Genomic DNA, 23,099 nt, shown 5'->3' with positions numbered 1-23,099 from the left:
TTAATCAACATAACTAAAAATAAATGCCACATTTGACCACAATATCAGATGCGGTCAGACAGACCACACCTCTAACTTGAGACGTGTGATGGCCAAGTCTTATTCACTTCCATCTAAAAAAAGTCATATTCACTAACGCTCCTCCTCCATAGATTTCATTTGGCCAAGTCATTGGTGGTTATGTGTGAGTGGACTGCATTAGCCGAGTCAGTAGCTACATTGTTGGATGCATGTGTGCTTGTGCTACTCGAGCCATCTGTGAGTGGACTGGGCTACTGCATGCATGGGTTACTGGCTGCTGGTCCATGCATATATGTCTATTTAAGGGATTTGTAACATCGTTTGTAGCCAAAGCCAACATAGCTGAGAGGTTCTATTCCATCGTCGCCTTGGTCGCTGCAAAGAGAGTAAACTATTGCGCCGCTTATAGCCAAGGACTGCACATCCCCGTGTTTTGCATAGGTAATTCAGCCTCTGAAGTACATATATTTTCAATGGTATGATTTCTGGATAGATCAACTCGAGGTTGGAACTATCTTTTGATGTAAGTAACAAGAAATTGAATTCTGAAAATAGTAGATGCAGATACCTTTTCAAGTCTATTTGATAAATTTCTTTTCTCCTACATTGATGAATAGGTCCAATTGTTTTCAAAACTAATTATATACACTTCTTTTTAAATGCACAGATATGGATGTCGATGATGTCTTCATCAATTTACCTAATGGCGCAACCACTGGTATTCTTGTGTACATAAAATATTCATAAATGGCTACATTATATCGGTTCGGTGTCAATTAATTTTTTTATGTAATAACATATTGTATCAATTATAGATATTGCGGGCATTATCATGTATGTTAGCCCACTGGACCACGAGACATATTTCCCGGTAGGAATGAGGGAAGTAGCAGTGGTGGACTCCAGTAATCACATTGTGTTCCTCCGCATTTTTGATGAACTTGCTCAGAGGCACGAAGAACAACTGTTGATTGGTGAAAAGCATTATTCATTCGTCATGGCAACCTCTATGGAAGTTGACCAAGCCTCAAGTAAGTCTGGACTCTAAATGGTTAAAAGGTGTTGTACAAAATGCATTTCGCACTATTACTTACTCGATGTTTTTATAAACAGGAAGTCTTTTAAGTACATCAGCAACCACAATTACATTCCATCGATGCTCAGCATGTCATCACTTTGACATGCTTGAAGGTGCCTATATTTTTTTATTAGTGCTTCACCATTCCTGATAACTACATGTCTAATTATTTCATGTTGTAGGTGTGCGAGAACGAATTTGTAATGACTTGTATTCCGGTGAAGGGGTCAAAAATGTTGTACTTCTAAGGAGGGATGCTCAGAAGCCGACGAACGAGTGCAATGCAGTTCAGCTACCTGACCAAGCTTCTTCAATCAAACACCTCTTCAACCATCTGACGCAAAGTACACCCCGCATCGCGCCAGCTCAAGTTAACAAGTTTGATGAAGTTGATTAGGCACGTAGATCCAGAATAAAAAAATTAGTGGGAAAATTTTAGTTTTGTTAGTCTTATTATTTCTTTCATTTGTTGTAAAAAATAAATATAGCATGTTTTTCTATTCACATGATGCCCCAATCCATATCTCCTATGTTCACAGCTTCCAATCCACCCACAGCATGGGAAATAAAAGGATGAAATAAGCTTGTACCTGTAGTGCTGTTGCAGCCAAATGTTCTCTGTGCTCACTGTGCTGTTGTAGCCAAATGTTCTCTGTGCTCACTTAATGCAGTAATTTCTTGACAACAAGAGCCAAAATTCCTATAACCAGTGACTGAAACATGTAACTGCAAAGCACCAATAAGCATAAAAGAGACTTAATTTTTAACCATGTTACACGTAACCATGTATCCTTTACAAATACCCTGCAACCAGAGAAGTTGTAGTACCAGAGAAGAAAATATAGATATGATGTACCTTCAGGATACTATAATGGATGTGATCTCCTTCCTGGTAGAAGACGCAATATATTTCGCAAGGAGCCCTCCAGATGTGTGGGAAGCTGACAGATCAGACATAACGGCCTACTCCTCCTCCAAATATGCAAGTAGAAGGCCCAATTTAATCATTTAATATATTATAAAGGCATTTCTGGAGATGGGCTATAAGAAAAGTCAATGTCTACAACTATTATGTACGTGGGGTATAAGAAAAGGCAAAAAAACGTGGGCCTGAGATAAATCAGCCGGATAGAACAATAAAAATATTGTACTGCTACATATACGGATAGTTTGTTACAGAGGTAGATTCCCTACGAGGAAAATAATGCCTCATGATCTCGCCGTAGCAGGCCGCATCCCCACACTCCTCCACCTCGCACCGCGCCAGACTTGATCGATCTCCACCTCGCACCGCGCCAGACTTGATCGATCGATAAGGGACTCCGGACTCCAGCGAACGTGGGCACCTACAACTCTACAGCAACCGCCAGAAGCAGTCACCACGATACTGTTCCCTTCCACAATCGCCCCACCCAAACTCTCCTCCACCTCGCCGGCCTCCTCCACCTCAACTTTGTCCACTCGCCCAACGAATCTGGCTGTGTTGCATCATTATCAATGTCTGGGCCGCCATCCCCGATGCCCTCTGTGGATCAATCTCCACCCAGATTCGGTGCTATTGTGAGTCCAACGAGCTAGAAAATATAACCGGCAAAGAGGCTACTTACTCCGAATTGACAAATGTGAGTTTCTTTGTCCTAAAAACTCCCCAATGATTGCACTTCTCCAAAGTAATTATCCAACACCCTTTTCCTGGTTTCACTTTTATTTTTGTTGTTCCCAGGAATTATCCGAAAACAAAACAAATCAACAACTGCTGTCAGCTCAGGACAAGCACTTAGCAACAACATCCGGCACGGAAGGGCCAGGAACTATGGAGAACGAGTTTGCATCGCCCATGCAGATAGAGAAACATATGCGACGGCATAACAAGCCTAAGAAGACACAAGACTATGTGGTTTCTCCAGAAGGCACATAACAAAACCTTCTCTGCCTGCTTTTGCTATATTTATTATCTTCATTACTAATACATGCTATTACTTCCATTGTGACAGATTATGCCTGCACCGGCGATGATTGGTCCGTGATTGACAAAATCAGAAACGAACCAAGCGACAAGAGATATTTAGTGAGCATCGACGATGGATATCTTAAAAAGGCCGAGTTACTGTCACTTTTAACTCCTGGAGAATTCATTGGCGATGAAGTAAGCATATATAGTTTTGTCACAAGGATTCGCTATTTTATTATGAGTTCTATTATCTCCTATAACCATTGTATGCTTTTGAAATTGTAGATAATAAACGCGTACATAAATTGCATACGTGGTACAGAGCATCTACAAGTGAGGTCAGGTGGAAGTGTGTTCTTAGAGAATGCATGCGTCTCTAAGACGATAAAGAGTTTTAGCTGTCTGGGGCTTGATGACGCACCAACATGGTTATTAGATCGAGTCAGAACTTATTTGAAATATGATATGGTTAGTCTCAGTTTCTTACATTTCCACTAAATTCTATGGAGGACGAATGTTTGTTTATACCGGAACTAAACTAACTAAAAAGTTTCAGATACACATTCCAGTGAACAGTAACAACATGCATTGGTACGTAGCAGTTATAAATACCAGAAAACGAAGTATCCAAGTGCTCGACTCGCTCGGCAGAGGAATGGGCCGCAAAGACCTCGCTGCTATGGTTAGCAATTAGTCCCACTGCCCTATCTTTTGATAAGATGGTTTTCTGTTATTCTTCGGTTGTGATGTTAATATTGTCATTTATTCGTGCAACAGCTGGAAGGACTGCAAAATTTATTGAAATATGCATCGCTTAACATGGAATTAAAAGCTGATAAATGGCCGGACCTAAACGTGACAACATGGCCAAGGGAAGAGTGTATTACGAGCAGTCTGCAAACAGATGGGTATACCTCTCAACTCAACGCAATCAAAAGTTTGTTTTTTTTATATGTCCCATTAATTCTCATTACAAAGAATCATGTGTCCGCAGGTAAGAAATAATAAAGTGTGCATATGCACTTACCAAATGAGAGTAGATGACATCGTACTTAATCATCTTCATCAGTAGCATACTACTCATCCATCATGTCTACCTACAATAACAAACCATCAAAAACGAGGAGTGTGTTTAAATATAAATAAGGCAGGAACAAAAGCAGTTTAATTGCTATGTCCATTCTCCCCAAACCACATTGCATGTTCTTTGTGATACTATCCTAAAAGAGTTCTAAGCCATAGTGTTAACGCGTTTTTTTTCAACACCACATTGCATATTCTACCATGTGTGCTACTTATGCATCCAAAAAAAGAGACGTTGGTTGTTTTGTCTGCCGATGTTGCTACCATCCCATCCCTAGGACTGCATACTCTCATCCATGGACCTAGAAATCGTGACCTGTGGCCGCATTACCATGCCGATAGTGACCCCCTCTTAGCATTTTGGAAGCTTCAAAAGCAAAGAGCGAATGCAATAAGGGCATGTCGATTTTATTTATTCTTTAGAAACAATGGAAAGCATATTCATGGTTGTACTGCGATTGATATAAAATTCATTTTCATTATCCATTTACTATTACTAATTGCAAGTCGGAAGCAAAACATTCTACATAAGAATTCACATTTGGAAAAAACAGAGATGATATCACCTGTGTATCATTGGTCACCAGACAATACTGGCTGATGCTTCCATGGGCCTTCCGACATGTCGCCGGCCACTGGACATCCTCACCTCCTTGTTGCAGTGCCAAGTAAGGCGCTGATGCGATGGCGCTGGACATTTGCACCTCCTTTCTGTAATGCCTACCACGGCGCTCATGCGAGGGATTTTAGACGACCATGTAGTTCCTTAACAACAAATGGCAGCCGCACATCTTGTTTGTTTTAAACTGCATTAGTACTCTTTCCAACCTGTTTGAGATGTACAAGTAAGATTACTGTACATATGTCAAGTCTATAGTTTAACTTACCTATATGCTAATCTTAATCAACATAGTTAGGTTTCCCACTTGAATTCAAATCTGTGCACAAACCCTATATTTCTTCACATGAATCCCAGAACATAAATACCTGAGTTCCCTAGAAAAAATTAAATCATAGTGGCCACTTATATTACCAATTCCATTCTCCCCAAGAGGAAAACAAATTATCGGATTTAGATAAGGGCCCAGGTTTAGTTTTTCATAGTTATGATCTATTGAATCATATTTGCCTCAATGCAGTAGGTAATTCTATATAATTTGAAACTTTTTAACACTTTATTTCATGTTATAGGCAAAATAACTTCCATACCATCACTTTAATTTCAAGCTAGCTACAATGCAACAACTCAATACATATCTGATGATGAGTAGATACTGTTATGTCATACAGAAATAAATATGTACATTGGTTATCTATGTATTTTTTTCTAGAGGGACAATGATGTGTATAATTATACATAATGATTGCTTTGTGTTAAAACACCAGTAAGTAATAATAGGGAAAGAATACACATATTCAGTGGTGATGGATGTTTAGTCTGCCTTTTCGTGTTGGACCATCGACATTTGCAGTAGTTTATATATGGTGATCAGACTGCATACTATGCAAGTGACCTCCCAGATTTTAATAGGTACCAGACATCCAAATGTACCAAACTGAATACATGTACTGAAATATATGTAGGCCGATGCAGCTATTCATACTTTGATTAGACATTAGTATTACTACCATATTTGTTTGGTATTTAGGAAATATGAACTGGGGTGATCAGAGGGACTGTAACAAGTACCATGACTCTATATTCTCTATAAGTGTAAGCAGGAAGTATAAAAACAGTGATGATAAAGCTATCATCCACATCTCTATTTACCTGCACGTGACAAAAAAAAGGAGAAAAGAGGACGCCTGTGCCAAACATTCCCTTGCCTTGCCATCGTATAAGACGCTAGCTTAATACTTCAAGAATTCACTATTTTCAGTGACCTGTTCGCTGAAGAGGGCCATCTCTTAGCTGCGCTTATTTTACCATTACTTAAAGACTTATTTTTACACATTGTTCTGAATCACAAGTCTTCCCGAGTCCCTATGCAAACAAGTGCGTCAGGGATTACTGAAATCATCCTACTATAAACTAAACCAAAGCCCCCCAAGAGCAATAATGGTCGAGTTCGCTATATTATTAGTTGCAGACATGTAAATTTTATATTAACGTCCCATGAGTAAATTCCTCAGTTTGCTATATAAAGCCAAGCCCAACTAATTCAATAGCCCATTGTTAGCACGTTGTGGTCTCCTTAAAGCTCGCGATTCCTGTAACAAAAATGTCAGCAATACTTATATTTTGTTTTGTAACAAACTGAACCAACACATAAGAACAAACAAACCAGTGCTTTGTTAATTTTTAAGAAGAGAAAAAGAACAACACTTCTCAATCCTTCCAGAAAACAAACGAGTTTTTGTACTTCTACTAGGTATCGTTGCAAGAACAACAGCCATCTCTGTAACAATGAAATCGGTTGTTATCCCGAACAATATCTCCCAGTGAGCTATGCTCGATATAAATTTAATAGCAGTGTGGTAGCCAGTGCAAAGTGCAAACCCTTAGGTTCTTGGTGACCCTAATGGCCTCCCCTGCTTGGGTTAACTAGAGTCTGCTCCTTATCCTAATCTTCGGCATCGAACATCACCGCATCGGTAGTTGGTTTGTAAACCATGCTCTTCATTTTCATGCCTAATTCATCGAGCATTTCGTAAATTTTATGCATGAGGGGATTTACTCACCTCACAGCCGACTTGCGGACACGATGGTGAAGGGGATACCTGGCGCCGGTGATGGCCTTCTCCAGCCCCCGATTCAGCGCCCCCACGTCGACCTCCAGCAACCTCATCCCCCGCTCAGATTCCGACGAGTGAAGAGGACCCATGGTTAATAGAGGGACGGGGAGGCCCCGGTGGCGAAGGCGGGTGGCTGCGGCTGCGGATCCAGTGGAGACGGTGAGCGCCCATCCACCTCCTTTTGCCCCTCCCGCTGGGTGCCCTGGCCTTCCGTTGGCTTCAGGTCGCCTGGACGAAGAGGACGGAGGAGGTTGCCGTCCAGGCCATCTGCGGCGAGGCGGGAGAGCGGGGGTCCGGTCGACGCCGGTGGGTGGGGGCGGGGGGAGAGCCAGCGAGTACTGTGACTGTTAATTTTTGTTTTTGACGGTGATGAGACATAGAGTGAGGACGACAAGGAGTGAGGTCCGCGAGGTAATCTCGCGCCTGTCGGCCGTCGGGTGTGCGTGGGCCGTGGGCCGTGGGCCGTGGACTGCTTTTGTCTCTCCTACAATTCAGAAAAACAAATTGCCCTCAAATTTTCATTTTTAATGATTTTGAAGGTCGTTTTTGGTGAGGAATGATTATCCTTATTGAATAAATACTAATTTCTGTATCATTAAAAATTATAATCATGCAGGTCATCGTGTGGTCTATGGATGTTAAATTTCATGGAATATTTCACGGGGGATATTCTATCCGACATTCCTGAACAGGTATATTTGCTCCATATCGCGATACTTATTCCAGGTTGTATCATTATTACTTGAAAACTAACTTTATTTACGCTTGATTAATAGGTCAATATGACCGATTTTAGAAACAAACTAGCCGTAATTTTGGTGGATTCACATTTGAATGATGATAATATAAGGAATCGAGACTTGAAAGATGAGGAAGAACATACATTTGATCCTACTGATTGTGTCATTGTGGATGGACCTCCTAAAAACAACAAAACATCGAAACTAGCGTCGGAAATTGGGTTCATCTCGCAATCATTGCTTCTGTTACCATCTGCCAATCCAACAGACCAGGAATTAATAGATGAACTTTGCCTATACATCAGCACAGTTGATGATATCCTTTCACTAGAGTAAGCAACATTTTTTTCATTTTATTGTATTGTTCTAATAAATTGCGATAGCATACTTGTAATTGTAATTGACATAATTCTAATTTTACAGGACCGAATGGGTTAAAAGTTCGAGTCCTTATCCTATTAGTCTTAATTTAAGACAAATAAGTAGCATACTAAAAATGAATGAAAATATGGACGTTAGTTGCTTTAATATGGCTGTACGGATACTGGCGTGGCACGACATCCAGCTTGCTAGGGATGTCCCAGTCCACTACATGGACTTGAACTTCTGTGTAAGTTACTATAACTACATACTAAATCTATTTATATGTGACTCATTTGTGGCATATACTAATGTTTTTTATTATTATTTTAGTTGATGTCTCAATATGCACGAGATCCAAGTCGTAGTGACTATCCTGATGTTGCTCGGTTGGCTCAGTTGTTTCTTAGCTGGCCTGACAGCAATGAGTATCATATATCTGAATGCAATATGGTAAGAATTCAATCCTTCATTCTTAAAAGTCAATTATTTGTTATAATGATTGCTATATTTTTAAATGTATCGGTGCAGATTTTATTGCCTTGGGATATTGTTGGGTTATTCCAGTTATTCGTCTTGGATCGGCACAAAAAAGTTATCTCTTTTTTGGACCCGCTTCCAATACCATATTTGGCGAAGACTATACTTAAGAATGTGGCCGATAGTTTTAATCTTGCCCTCGAAGTTGCAAACCCTGCATCAAAGGATGACATAACTAAATGGGGTTGCAAGGCTCCCAAAGTTCCAACAAATCTAGACGAGTAAGAATCTTAACAATGTGTTACAATCTTAACGTATTTATTCGACCCGCAATGTAACATTATATGCATGCAGTGCTCTGTCGGGTTATTTGGTTTTTGAGTTCATGCATTCATGGTGCGATGGATTGCTACATTTTCCAGTACCCACGGTGAGTATTTACACATGTTCATTTGCATACACTTTGCACATATTTTAGTTATTTTATCTGTCACTCATTTGCAAATGTTGTATAATGCATATATAGGACGGTTTTCAACTAAGGAAGCGATTTTTGGTTCACATCCTGAAGTATGAAGCAAATGAAGCTTTAAGCAATATCCCAGCCATCGCACGAAGCCTTATTGATCGCATAAAAAAGTGGACCTTCAAGAAAGAACCGTCGTCCGCGAATAAATAGAAGATACAATGTTGCTTAGTTATTTTATCTGTCACTCATATTTCGCCATGTATCAAGAATACATAGATGGACCTCTTAGTTTAGTTGAGATTTTGTTAAAGAATACATAGATGGACCTCTTATCAAGAATACATACAGACTGGTAGGTTATAGCTTAATTTCATCAAGAAATATCATGCATTCATTGTTTACCTTGGACTTCGCATGGCAGTTAGCTTTCCTTACATGAAACACTTGAGATGAGATGGGGCTGGGTAGCCGCTTGCTTAATTTGATTAATGCTTGTAAAGTCTTTTGTGCATTTGTTGACCTTTGCAGTTTGGGTTCAGTATGGATATGGAATGCAACAACTATTGTTGCTTGGATGATTCCTTTTAACTACTTTTTTTCATAAATGACATGTTTTCTCTGTCATTTTTTATTACTAGATGACCCGTTGCGCTATCGCGCAAATGCAGAATCTAACCTATAAGTTTTAGTTTATTTTAGTATTAAGAATTATCTTGGAATTTAGCTGCTTTAGTATAACTGTAGACACACCATTCCATCGAGGTGTTGCAGTAAGATATGACAATTTAGTACAATTTCGCACTATTTTTTCAGCTTTTATGGTTTTGTATAGGCTCTCCCATCAATTATGTTTATTGCATCTAAAGAGGTAGCATCATAAAAAGAATCATAAAAGGGTAATTACTAATTCCAAGAAGAATGTTTCTACTTACTATGAGTAGCAAGACAAAAAAAACCGGTTCGAGATTTTGAGCCCCTTAACGGACACCATCGGAACCAGGAACTATTGCAAATATTTGCCTCGCGTAAATAATTTCCACCTCTATTCGCAGCTAATTCCGCTCATCCCATTGCGATTTGCGTTAACTGCCCAACCTCTTCCTCTTAACCCATCTCCCTACCCTCTGCCTTGATTTGCTACATCTCCCTCCATTTTCTCCACCCATCTAATCCATTGACCAAGTACTATGTCGCAGCCATCCACACCATCAACCATAGTCACCCGCGCCATCAGCCACCTACGCCATCAGCCACCTACGCCATCAGCCTTCTGTTGCTCGCCCCAATATTTACCATTTTAGAATTCTAAGACAATATGTTGTCATTCCAGAATCCTAACATGATACTTTTTTTATAGAAATAGTAGGAAATCCTAAAACCCAAGCGAGGCAATATTCAAGTCATAAGTTCTATGATAACTTATTTTAAATTAGCTCTTTACTTGATCTAAATGGATGGCCATTCCCTATCTTTAGCCTTATTTTATTCTTTATCTTCCATTGCGGGCAAACAACAAAAACAAGACAATATTGCAACCATAAGTTTTATCCATGATATTATATTGTCTGAGATTTATATCTAAGCCATAAGCAGACGCACATTGAACATAATATGTAGGCCATGACTGAAGAACATATGATTGCTTTGACCAACTTACATGTCAATAACAATACAACCTGTGTACCTTATGAAGAAAGGAGAAGTTAATCAAAAGATTGAAATAAACAAAATGTTGTCAGCGGGTGGCTTTTCAGGAACCCTCCCCTATCTGATAAGGTTCTACTTAGAAAATTTGACGTAGTTACCACATGAGATTGATTCCACAACCGAGAAGATAAACCAGGTGGCAGCGCAAAGGCAGATAGGTACGGCATCACATTATCTTAACAGACTTAGCAAACAACCCATAGGAGAAGCAGCACACGACAGGGCCCCGGCACAAAGACACAAGCAAAAAAATATTATACCATAAGCTTTATCCATGGAATTATCTATGATTTGTACTAAGGAATACTTTGTGTTTGCACACTGAATAGTTTACTCTATTCGGTTCATATAAAGTTACATCTTATATTTACAGATGAAACACATGTACTTCCTTATGGCACTGCCAGATCATTGGCAACAAACAGTGTGCATCGCAAGGAAAAATTGTAACCCATACATTATGATTGCCAGGACAACCTCCCACATGTAATGCCTCCAGAGCATGAGCTGACTTGTGACAGTTTCATAATACATACTCAAAGCTATGTTTGATAAAAGAGAGATTCAACAAGAACTTGGCTTGAAGAGTGAGCACTCCCAACCTTGAGAGATCATCCATTGCCCGCTTGAGAATCAGCTCCCCTACAATTTTTACCTAAAAAATGAGCAGACCAAAAAAATTAGGGTATTTGTTGCTCTTTGTTTAATCAAGTTAGTACATGTATCACTCGGTTCCGGGAGTGAAATCCTTTCAACCACAAGGTCTTTATCTTTCGGACGGTGAATAGACTAAATTTTCACTTAGCTTTATAAGACGAGTAAAGTAACGAGAATCAAGCTAAAATGGGTCATTCCAAGTTACAACATGGTTGCTTGGTCCTTAACCCGATATTTTCCTCTAGGTTTACATTGCCCACATGGTACTTTCATTGGAAAAAGTATCGACTTCCAGATTATATATTGTTCTATGGATTCAATCATGTCACCCGCACATTCAAATAATGCATGAATCACTTATGCGTATGGTATCAAGGTGGGATCCCAGTGGGATGTCATTTTGTACTATGTAGTTCAAATTTTGATGTCAAAATTTGTACTAAAAAAATCAAATTATACTACAAGTGGGATAAAAGTGGGATCCCACTTGACACCCTTACTTATGCGCCCGTGCCTAAAGACCATAAATCATTATACACTTATTTAGTTCGGGTATTTCCTTAGATATTTCAAAACATATGAGCCTGACAACTTCCAGAATGCAAATAAAAGTATAAGCGGATCACATCTAACATATATTACATCACCAGGTTCGATACGAAGACAAGCAATCTAGTTGGTGAAACAAACAAAAAATAGAGGTGAACGTTTTCATGGAAAAAGAAGAAATCATACTTTTGCAGGGTGGAGGAAGTGCTCACCTGAGCTTAAACCCTCCGATCGCCATCTATGCAGGTAGGAGGAGATGCGGCTTGACACCGCCCTGAAGAAAACAAACGGCAAAGAGAGAGGGTAATGTCAAGGGGGGTGGGTGAGGGCAAAGCTTATATCCAAATATGTAAAACATTTAGTAAGAAAAACAAATATTCCAAAATCACAACCTTGCACTAAACGGTGGTAAGATAACTTCAAAGAGTACACTTTCCGCCATATATTAGTACCGCATATTGCATGAATGATACATATATATACATATATTGTGTTACCTGGTTTATTTATCGGTTTCGGTCGGGCCATGTATCACATCGGGAAAATACTATCCGTCGACATCCTACATTGAGAAGCAACTATCTTTTTCATGTAATATCAATAAATACATGTTCGACGAGATCGGAGTGAATATTTAAATTAATTTAAGAACACTATCGACACACAATTCCTAAGAGCAATCATGGCCAAATAAATCATAAGTGCAATGACATCATCTTCCCTTGCTTCTCCTCTATCGGCGGACCCAAACAACCCACCTAATCCAAGTCACATGGCACACTCTTGTAGCTAGCGTGCAGCAAAGAGATAGAATACCGCTAGAACATTTTTCCAATACCCGGAATATGTCAGCTAGAGACTAATCCTTCAAACCAGATCATCCACAAGAGAATTTTTCCGAGGCAAGTAGAAACTGAGAGGAGTCATCCTAAATGCATCATAAATTGGGGCCTTACAAAACTTCCAGTAGCCATCTTTAGCTACATCATCCGCGATCATACCCAAAAAAATCTCAGAATACATGTGTCGTGCTTGCTGCCTCCACAGGACACCCGTATAAAAAAATCTCTCGCCTCATATCTCCTTCCTCCCTCCTAGCTCAAAAAACACACACTCGGCTATCAAACTAATATTCGATTAGATTGCATTGGCGAGTGCATATTTCTCGGGTTTATAAGATGGAGAGAAGAAAATAAACAAGTCCACAAAGAGTTTGACGAGTAACCGAATGCCACATCGGGGCATATAGTACAATAATCTTAGAGCGCCAAAAAATCAGCACTTTGCGCATGTATAAATATTGCAATCGAGTGAGGTATGGATAAACTGTGACATGAAGGATAATTATAGCAGCCAACACTGTAGATATATAAGAAACATAGCTTTTAAAGAACACTATGAATTCACCTTTGCACTAAAATTTACGAACTTTATCTTGGTATCCTATTTGTTTGTGCCTTTTCACGAAAACGTCATGGGATTATTCAAGAAGTCGAGAGACCTAAACATCAAAAAGTAGTACAATTGAACATAGAGGGAAAAGCACGGTGGGGATAGGATGAGCACACCTACGAGCAGAGCATCAAAGCTGGTCATTGTCGGCATTGGCGTGGGAATCTCCTTGACATCCAACCCTATAAGCACAATACAATGAAATTAATCAAGGGAGTAAATAGAATGAAATCTCCTTTTAAGGTAGAAATCAAGCAACCTAATTACTTCTATTTTTTCCATTGGTATACATACAGACTGGCACATGTGCGAGAGCTAGAAGTTTATGAATGAATCAAATAAAGTGTAACCAAAGCATCATATTTCCCTTAACTTTCCATATGTATCAATTGTAGCAGTAAACATCTTACTACTTGGAAAACTAACCTAATCAAAAAAATCATTTCAATCATGCATTCATAAAATTTAGGTTATCTACAAACATAAGTGTGTAGCTCCTGCAGGAGTAACACTTTATCTAAGAGCAACTGGAATTGAACTAAAACCATGGAATGAATTATGAACCGGAGGGAGTAACAGTTAACTCCAAACAACATGACCTTGTACTGGACCATTCATTCCTTCCTAGCATGATGAAGTGATTCTTTTTTGTTTGAGCCATAGTCTAAATCGCGAGTCTGAGCCATACAAATGGTTAACTTGGCTACATAAATCCATGGCTTTAAAGCAAAACAATCTAATGAAATGAAGCATTTCGAAATTCAGATTACCACCGTGCACTGTACATTCAACAGATTCCAGAACTGAAAACAAATGAATATGTCATAAAAGGGAAAACCTAATCCGTTGGAATATGCCTCAAGAGTTATGAATTAAATGTATTCGTGTAATAATAGACGAACCGCAATTTACATCACCCACAGACCCTGTTTGGAAGGATAGCAAGAGTAAGGTTGGTGTATAAGGGTACATGATATTTTTGATCCATCTACAAGGGTTCAGTCAAATTTTACTACTCCAAATAGCATTTACTCATATAGAATCAAGAAAATTGACCATATAGTAATATTTCCTTATCACAATTTTTTCTTCAGAAACATATTTTAACATGGTAATCAAATGGTCGGCAAAGGGTACATATATTTAGGTAAAACAAACTTACCACTATACGGATGGCTATAGATACATCGTATATCTACAAAAGAAGAACACAAATAATTAACATGAGCCAGACTTTCCTTACTACAAGAATGAAATAGCTTCTCGTAAAGCATGAAAAGGGAACATTTATTTCACCTTCAAAGAAAACACACATGCCTAATGTATTAATAATGTTGGAAAAGATGCCTCGCATGATGCAGCCAATATTTCTCGAGATAGCAAGGTAGAAAGAACAATTTTATGCATTATAAACACGGACTTAAAGGCATAATCTGCTAAAAAATGCCGGACTCGTCAATACGTGCGAGTTGATGACGCCACTCGAAATATTAATCTTTCAAACCGAGTTAGTAAAAAAACTCGTATACATATAGATGTCTTAGTATTACTGAAAAATTCTTAGATAGCTAGGGAACTAAGACTTTCATAGAAATATGATTCTATGAGCATAATCTAGAAAAAAGTAGAAGTGATGTTTATTATTAAATGCCCTTTACAACAAGCATAGCCTGCTATAGCAATTCCCTTCATTTGTTTGGTCGGGATAGGAGAATGATTCTACTAATGAAACAACAAATGAGGCATTGCTCGGATAGTCTATTTTCTTGATCAAACGTATGTAGTCAAATGCTGGTTTAGTCATGGTGACCATACTTCTCATATTATAATATAACTCAGCTCTATACAAAACAAGTGCATACAAATTTCTTTTACAATAACTTGTATAAATGCATGTAGGAGGAACTTACCATATGCAACTTCTCATGCACCAGCTATTCAATAGCTAGAACCAACTTCAATATAGGAAACAATACCAACAGCTAATTTCCTTTCCACGATTTGAGCGAGAATAACACAAGAGGAAAATTACCTTCGGAGAAAATCTTGGAGTGATTCATGGAGATAATCCTGTGGTGCTACAGGCCATGAAAGAAAAGGGATCATGCATCAAATCAGTGTTCACACACACACACACACACACACACACACACAGAGAGGAAGCAGTGGTCCACGCCTAGCCGCATGCCCTTGAAGGTCCCGCACACGTGGCAGCAATGCTGTAGAACTAAAACCTCATTTTCTTAGTTGATTGCTAGAGTTACTTTCCTCCAGTCAGCCTCTGCACTACAGAAAGCATGCCAAATGTAATGACATTTGGTCTTTCCTGGAATGTAAGATAACACATGAGTCAGAACCTATTTTGCGCCTTCGTGATATAAGCATTTTAAAAGTGAGTCATTTCAATTGTATAGAACACCATCAAGATAAAAATAAATTTCAAGAGGACTGATTATCTAAAACAAATTTCGGATTCATTTACCTATGCATAATCTTTCCTTTGTCCTTGTTGAACAACATTATCTGATAATGAACCTGCTCTTAAAACAAATACCCATCATCGTATGGAAAAAGAAAGCGGAGGTCAAAATCAAAGGAGAACCAGTAGCCTTAGGAAACTCCCACCAACAAATTATATGCAAAAACTTCACCATCAAAGATCAAAAGGAAAATAAATGGTTCCTTTCTTTCCTCGATACCTATTTTTGTTCGAATGGTTCATGCTATCTTTTCTCTCTTGCATCCCTCCTAAAAATTCAAATGGTTCATAGGGAATCAAAATACACTCATATTAGCGAGCATGTTTCGGTTTTCATTTCTTATCGAGTAACAATTAGAAGAAAATCAGACCTAAAACGATCTCATGATGAAAAAATATACAAGCACATGACTCATACGGCCGTGTCTAGCAGAGGAGGAAATTAACTTATCAAATGTCTGTTTATGGATAAAATCATCGTGAAATATTTTGTAGGCTGAAGAACCCCGCCGTATGATAGAATAAAATATACACAAGAACTAATGAGAAGGTACAAGACAGTACGTTCCTCAATTGTACCATGCCTATTTGATAGGAAGATATCATTATAAAGTTCCATCTTGTTGAAAATTGCTGACCAGCAACAATGTTTTGAAAGTTCGTGTATTTGCTTGTTCCTTCCCTAATGCAAAAACCACATCACCACTAAGCTCCGGGAGACTATAAACACATAGAAAAATACATCTCTCTCGTATGTATAATTTGAGAGACAGATTAGTTCAAGCTAGTGCCACCTGCATCACAATCCACGATGATAGTGCCAACAACGAACATATTTTGGAAGCCACACTATATTATTACTAACGATTTTCAAGCATAGCACATGAGGCAAGTGCAGCGGCAACTACCTTCCGTGGAAACTCGGCGTTGGATCGCCACGGCTCCAAAAATGTGCACAACGGCAGCTACCTCCTTACAATAATTATCCTGCAAATGCAAAAGGATAAATTAAGATATCGTCGACCCATAGCCTCTCACGTATACTGTTCAAAGATCAGAAAACCGACACTGAGGCTCCGTTCGGAAGGTGGGGTTCCAAAACACAAGAACACGGACCGGACCAGCTAGATTCCTACAACTTGGGAGCTTCCATATGCAATGTATATTTCACAGCCAGTTTTCTTGCTACTACAACATGTACCATCTATCAACATGCAGCTCGAGAAAATAGATCCGGTATGGCACAATATGCACCTATAGAAAGCATGTAAAGGCTACAAATCAGGTGGGAAGATCCATTCCCACTACGAACGGATACACGATCGGGGATAATTCGGAAAGAAAGATTGAAATCACATATACCTTGTGCTTGGGCAGGAAATATCACCGGGAATGAAGAGGAGCGGTGAGTCGTCCCGGCTTCCTGGACCTGCAGGGGATGCGGCCGTGCGTCGTTGTGGGGCATTGGGCGATGCCGCTTCCTATGGCCCAAAGGGAGGTGGCTGCGAGGCTGAAGCCGAAAGGAGGTACGAGGGGAGAGGGACGAGGTTGCGAGATGCTTCTCCTGGGTAGCAAAACGGTGGAGGCGTCCATGGTGCTGAGCACAAGGATAAGCACCCAAAAATCCACACATCGGCCTGCGAGGCCACGGTAGTCGTCCGAGATCTAAGCTGCGGCGGCCGAGCTCGCCTCATACCTCGTCGATGCTTCGTCGCCGGCGGTTGTCCCGACCGGTTTGGCCCGCTCGCCGCTCGGCGAGCGCGCCAAGCGCGGCCAAGCCATCTCGTCCCGCGAGGTCGTGGGTGCACGGGAGGAAACAAGCATCCAACAGCCGCCGCCGCCCTTGTGCTCCCTGCCGTCGCTCCGCCGGAAGACGACCTCGAGGGCGGAGGAAGAGGAGAGGACGGGGACGAGGAGAGGAATGGGCGTCGCCGCCGCCAACCTCCGTGCGCGCTCCGGCCGCACCTCCTCCGACCCACGAACGCGCGGGGAGAGGCGGCGCGCCGGCCTCCAAATCCCGCCATCCACGAGCCGCGCGGTCGCCGGCGGGACGCGCGACGACTCGATCTGGTTTTCACCGTGGGCTGAGAGGAGACAAGCGCGGGGCGCCGGGGCACTAGGATGGGGAATTGGCTGCTTTTCTCGATCTAGGGTTTCACCGCATGTGGACACGAAGGAAGGTGACGCGAAACGATCAGCGTCTCAGTCTCCAACCGTCGGACCCGCGCGTAGCTGGCCCCACGCATCATCGACTCAGAGGGAAGCTGAATAAGTGAGAAAAATATCCACAGATCGGATGGCTGTGGTGAAAAGTGGGATTGGAGACGGTGAAACGGACGGATCAGATCATTTTGCCCCTCTCAGACCCCCTAGATGGCTGGGTAGTCTTTCAACATTTATAGAAGGAATTTTGTTATAATTTTTACTAATGTCATTGCATTTTCTTGATTCAAGTTTATGTTGTATTTAATATCCGTTCATCCATACAGACTGGTAGGTTATAGCAAAATTTCAGCAAGAAATATCATGCATTCATTGTTTACCTTGGACTTCGTATGGTGCGTTTAGTTAGAGGATCCTGGTACTCGGGGTTCCAGATATTTTCATGTGTCTCCCTGAACCAATTTAATTAATTAAGTTGTGATTGAAGTGGTCAAAATATACTCTAACTGGCATTATTTCGTTCATCTTATGGTTTCAGTAGTCCTGCATAATGACATTTGTATGATAATTGATACCTCCTATATATTTTCTATATTGGATAGAAGAGTACAAAATCTCAACATACTCCAATATATGTTTTCATAAATGACATTTGTACGTGCATTGTTGCTTAGTTTGTGTTTTTAATTATTTTTATAACTAATTTTAAATACATTTATGTGATTGTGTGTTTTAGGTGCTCTCACACCTCTTAGGCATAAATGGCTCGGTAAAATACATGACAAACGATCACAATATATGTTTTTATGACATAGGACAAGACGTGCATTGCACGTGCATGCTTACTAGTACACGTAAATATTAAATACGAGCCTCGATCGGCTCTCAGGTTGTCCTGTGAATCGGCTCAAGGAGCCGATCCACCCATGATTCGTACGAGGTGTACGATCAGATGGTGGTCATGCTTGATCAAAATAAAGCTAAAACGACCTACTACGATTTAGGGTTTTCACCGCATAATCGGAACATCCTACTCGTGATTGAGCACGGCGGCCACGCACGGTGATCGTAAACCGACCCTAGACAAGGCCTAAAAACCAACACGAAGTTGATCCCCGGAACATCCTGTCTAGGGCTAGCAAACTACACCCTACGCGCCACTGGATCCTTCAACCCGTTTGTAAGGCCTAACTATGCAGATATTAAACTAATCCTTGAAGAACATGACCTTACCAAAAAGTTTTCCAAGCAAGGGCTGAAAATCTGGGAGAGTTACTTTGCACCTCACATGCTTGCCTCATCTGCAAATGCTTATACTCATGATATCCCTGTAAGTTGGTTTAACTTTGTTACACTCATGCTCATGACTCCTGAAAAATTTGATTGGGCCAAGGGTTTCTTATCCTCACAATTATGGAATATTATTAAGGAATCTGTTGACTATGAACGCACTATATCCTTTGTTATCCCTGATAAGTGTGTTGCTGATCGAGCTCACGTCCGTAAGATGTTGGAAGATTTGCATGAGAGCCCTAATGGAAGTTCTCTGGGTGTTTTCACAACAGAGCTCTCTCCTAAGAGGAAGAGAAGAGATGGCAAAGTACCTCTGGTTGAATCAGAGGTAAGGAGAAGCCCTAGATTGAATATCTTAAATGATGGATATAAAAATCATGTCAACTGTGTGGATAAGAACTGCTTAACTTGCAATGCTGCTCCTCCTCTGATTAATACCAAAGTAGTAAAAAACTTGGCTACTTCTTTCTGTAAGGTTCATGAGGATGGTCTGGACAAGAAGTTACAGAAGAAAAGCAAGTTGGAGTCAAAGAAAAGGCTCCAGGATCTGCTCATGAGGCCCCAGCTGCAAATGCCAAAGTAACTAGAGGAAAAAGCCAAGCAAGCTCTGGAGAAAGTAATAAGGAAAAGGGAGCAAGTGCTGCTGATGGAGTAGCACCACAAGCCAAAAAAAGGCTCCACAAATAGTTCCTTATGTTAGAAATCTTAGCAGCTTTTGTGGCAGTGAAGGATGTTCCTTTTGTTGCATGTAAGGTCTGGAAGACATGTCAAAACTTGTCAAGTTTGCTTTTCTGGATGATATACTGGGAATATGTCCTTTGTAATGATCTATGTTACTTGTGCTTGCTTGAAAATTCACCTGGTTTCTTTCTATTATGCCTGGATTCTTCTTCGACTTGATAGCACTTCACATATATGCAAGTGATTGTACAAAAAACCATCATAGTTTCTTATGGAGCACAACAAATCATGGAAAATTTTGAATTGGAATTTGAGAGGTATCAATTCTGAAAAGAAATGGGTTGCTCTAGCTAGTAAAATTGAAGAATCCAATTGTGACATTATCTGTCTTCAAGAAACAAAAAGGGAATCATTTGATTTGGACTATATTAAGAAATTCTGTCCGAAAAAGTTTAATAAATTTGAGTTTCTCCCATCAGTGGGTGCTTCTGGAGGAATTATCATTATTTGGTGCAGCTCTTTATTCACTGGCACACTGTCTTTTCAGAATGAGTTTTCCATCTCGTATGCAGTTCACTTGCAATATCTCGGCTAGTACATGGATTTTGACTAATATCTATGGCCCAAGTCGGGCTGATAGAAAGGCAGATTTTATTGAATGGTTCTCCAACATAGATATGCCCGTTGACATGGATTGGTTGATTATGGGGGATTTCAATTTCATCAGAAAACCTTCAGATAGAAACAAGCCAGGAGGGGACTTAAATGGAATGCTTTTATTCAATGAGGCAATCAGTAACCTTGGATTGGTAGAATTACCTCTAAAAGGTAGAAAGTACACCTGGAGCAATATGCAACAAACACCTCTCCTTGAAAGATTAGACTGGTTTTTCTCTTCATCCTCTTGGACTGTTAGCTATCCTTCAACTCTGGTTTTCCCTCTTGTTAAGCCAACTTCAGACCATGTTCCCTGTGTCAATACCATTGGAACAAAAATACCAAAGGCAAGAACTTTCAGATTTGAGAATTATTGGTTACAACATAGTGATTTCAAAAGCATAGTGCAAGCAAGTTGGAACATTCCTGTTGGTCATTCTGACCCAGCCAAGAAAATCACTGCTAAGTTGAAAAACCTAAGGAGAACTATTAAGCTCTGGGCAAAAAATTTACCCTGCTTAAGAATGCTCATTGACAAAGTTAATCTAGTTATTACTTTTCTGGATAATGTTGAGGAATTAAGAACTCTTTCCCTTGAAGAATGGAATTTGAGAAATATTCTTAAAGATCATGTAATAACTTTGTTACAAAATCAGAAGGCTTACTGGAAACAAAGGGGGAAAATAAAATGGGTCAAGCTTGGAGATGCAAATACCAGATTTTTCCATACAAAAGCAACAATAAATTATAGACACAACTATATTTCAATGCTAGTAAATGACGAGTTTGGCTGAAATCTCTGATCATGATAGAAAAGCGGATATTCACGTGGAAGGCATTCAAGGAGAGGATGGGTATGACTGATAATCCCTCTATGCAGTTTGATTTACAAGAGCTTTTTGGTACCAATGTAAACTCAGACACTTTTGCACAGTTGGAAGTACCTTTTTCTGATAAGGAAATTGATGATATTATTAAGGACCTGCCTAATGACAAATCTCCAGGACCTGATGGATTCAACAATGAATTTTTCAAGAGTTGTTGGTCAATTATTGGTCCAGATGTGAAAGACATGATAAGAGCTTTCTATGAGGGTGATTTAAACTTGGAAAGCATCAACTCTTCATACATTACTTTAATTCCAAAGATTGACACTCCTTTGCTTCCAGGAGATTTCAGACCTATTTCCTTGCTAAATACAGTGCTTAAAATCATCACCAAGCTTTTAGCAAACAGATTGCAAAAGATCATTCTTCAGCTAGTGCACAAGAATCAATATGGTTTTCTTAAGCAAAGATCTATTCAAGACTGCCTGGGATGGGCTTTTGAATATCTCTTCCAATGTCATAATTCAAAAGAGGAGATTGTTATTCTCAAGTTAGATTTTGAAAAGGCTTTTGATAAGATAGAGCATAACACAATTCTAGAAATCTTGAAAGCTAGAGGGTTTGGGGAAAGATGGATTAAATGGATTCATCTAATTCTTAGTTCTGGAACTTCTGCTATTCTACTGAATGGAACTCCTGGAAAGAAATTCTATTGTAAGAGAGGGGTTAGACAAGGAGATCCCTTATCCCCCCTTCTTTTTGTGTTAGCAGCAGATCTTCTTCAGACCATCTTGAATAAAGCTATGACTCAAGGCTTAATAGACAAACCAATTCCTTCAGCTGCCTGTCCTGACTTTCCAATTGTGCAATATGCTGATGACACTCTGGTTGTGATGAAGGCAGATGCCAGAAATCTTATCTGCCTTAAGGCTTTGCTACAATCTTTTGCTGATTCCACTGGGCTGAAAGTAAATTACAATAAATCAAACATGATACCCATAAATTTGAGTGAGGAAAGGCTGAATCATCCATGCGCAACAATGAATTGTAAAAAAGGTTCTCTTCCTTTCACTTATCTTGGACTACCTTTAAGTATTGTGAAACCTTCCATGGAACATTTTTTACCCATTGTGCAAAGAACACAAGCCAGGCTAGGAGGGATTGCAGATTTCTTAAACTATGGAGGAAAATTACAGTTGGTGAAATCAGTACTGGCCTCAATGCCAATTTTCTTCATGTGTTGCTTTCATGTACCTGTGGCAATAAAAGATCAAGTGGTAAAGTACATGAGACATTGTTTATGGAGAAAGAAAAATTCTGAGGTTCAAGCAAATGGCTCTGCTCTTATAGCATGGAAAAAAATTTGCAGACCTAAAGAACAAGGTGGTTTAGGTGTGCTCAATCTGGATATTCAAAATAAAGCTCTTATGTTAAAGAATTTGCACAAATTCTTCAACGAGTCATGATATACCTTGGGTGAAATTAATCAGAGAAGCATATTACTCAAATGACAATATTCCCACACACAAGTCGGATGCATCTTTACGGTGGAAATCTCATCTTAAGTTGCTTGACATCTACAAATCTATGGCAAGATGCAATATTGGAAATGGAAACACTGTGAACTTCTGGACTGATCTTTGGGAACATAATTGTTTACAACACAAATTTCCTCATCTTATAACTTTTGCCAAACACACTGATTGGTCTGTGGCA

The 23,099-nt window shown here is 39.8% G+C and overlaps 3 long non-coding RNA genes across 4 annotated transcripts; all 3 read right to left on the bottom strand.

The window, feature by feature from the left end:
* Positions 1 to 1,728: 1,728 nt before the first annotated feature.
* Positions 1,729 to 4,688, bottom strand: LOC124678053. 2 transcript variants are annotated; one of them, XR_006994313.1, is made up of 3 exons: positions 4,078 to 4,688; positions 1,956 to 2,068; positions 1,729 to 1,799 (listed from the first exon to the last, which is right to left on the bottom strand). It is a non-coding gene; the product is annotated as an uncharacterized LOC124678053 (long non-coding RNA). The 2 variants fall into 2 exon arrangements; XR_006994312.1 differs by having other exon boundaries at positions 1,956 to 2,062.
* A 6,177-nt stretch (positions 4,689 to 10,865) lies between these two features.
* On the bottom strand, positions 10,866 to 12,050 carry LOC124678681. The gene is made up of 2 exons (XR_006994573.1): positions 12,018 to 12,050; positions 10,866 to 11,280 (listed from the first exon to the last, which is right to left on the bottom strand). It is a non-coding gene; the product is annotated as an uncharacterized LOC124678681 (long non-coding RNA).
* A 3,432-nt stretch (positions 12,051 to 15,482) lies between these two features.
* On the bottom strand, positions 15,483 to 16,722 carry LOC124678565. Its single transcript, XR_006994531.1, has 3 exons — positions 16,671 to 16,722; positions 15,766 to 16,031; positions 15,483 to 15,609 (listed from the first exon to the last, which is right to left on the bottom strand). It is a non-coding gene; the product is annotated as an uncharacterized LOC124678565 (long non-coding RNA).
* Positions 16,723 to 23,099: the final 6,377 nt, after the last annotated feature.

The sequence above is a fragment of the Lolium rigidum genome, chromosome 7, assembly GCF_022539505.1.
Source record: "Lolium rigidum isolate FL_2022 chromosome 7, APGP_CSIRO_Lrig_0.1, whole genome shotgun sequence".
NCBI lineage: Eukaryota > Viridiplantae > Streptophyta > Magnoliopsida > Poales > Poaceae > Lolium > Lolium rigidum.
The sequence above is the reverse complement of the archived record's forward strand: the minus strand, read 5'-3'. Positions and strand labels throughout refer to the sequence as shown.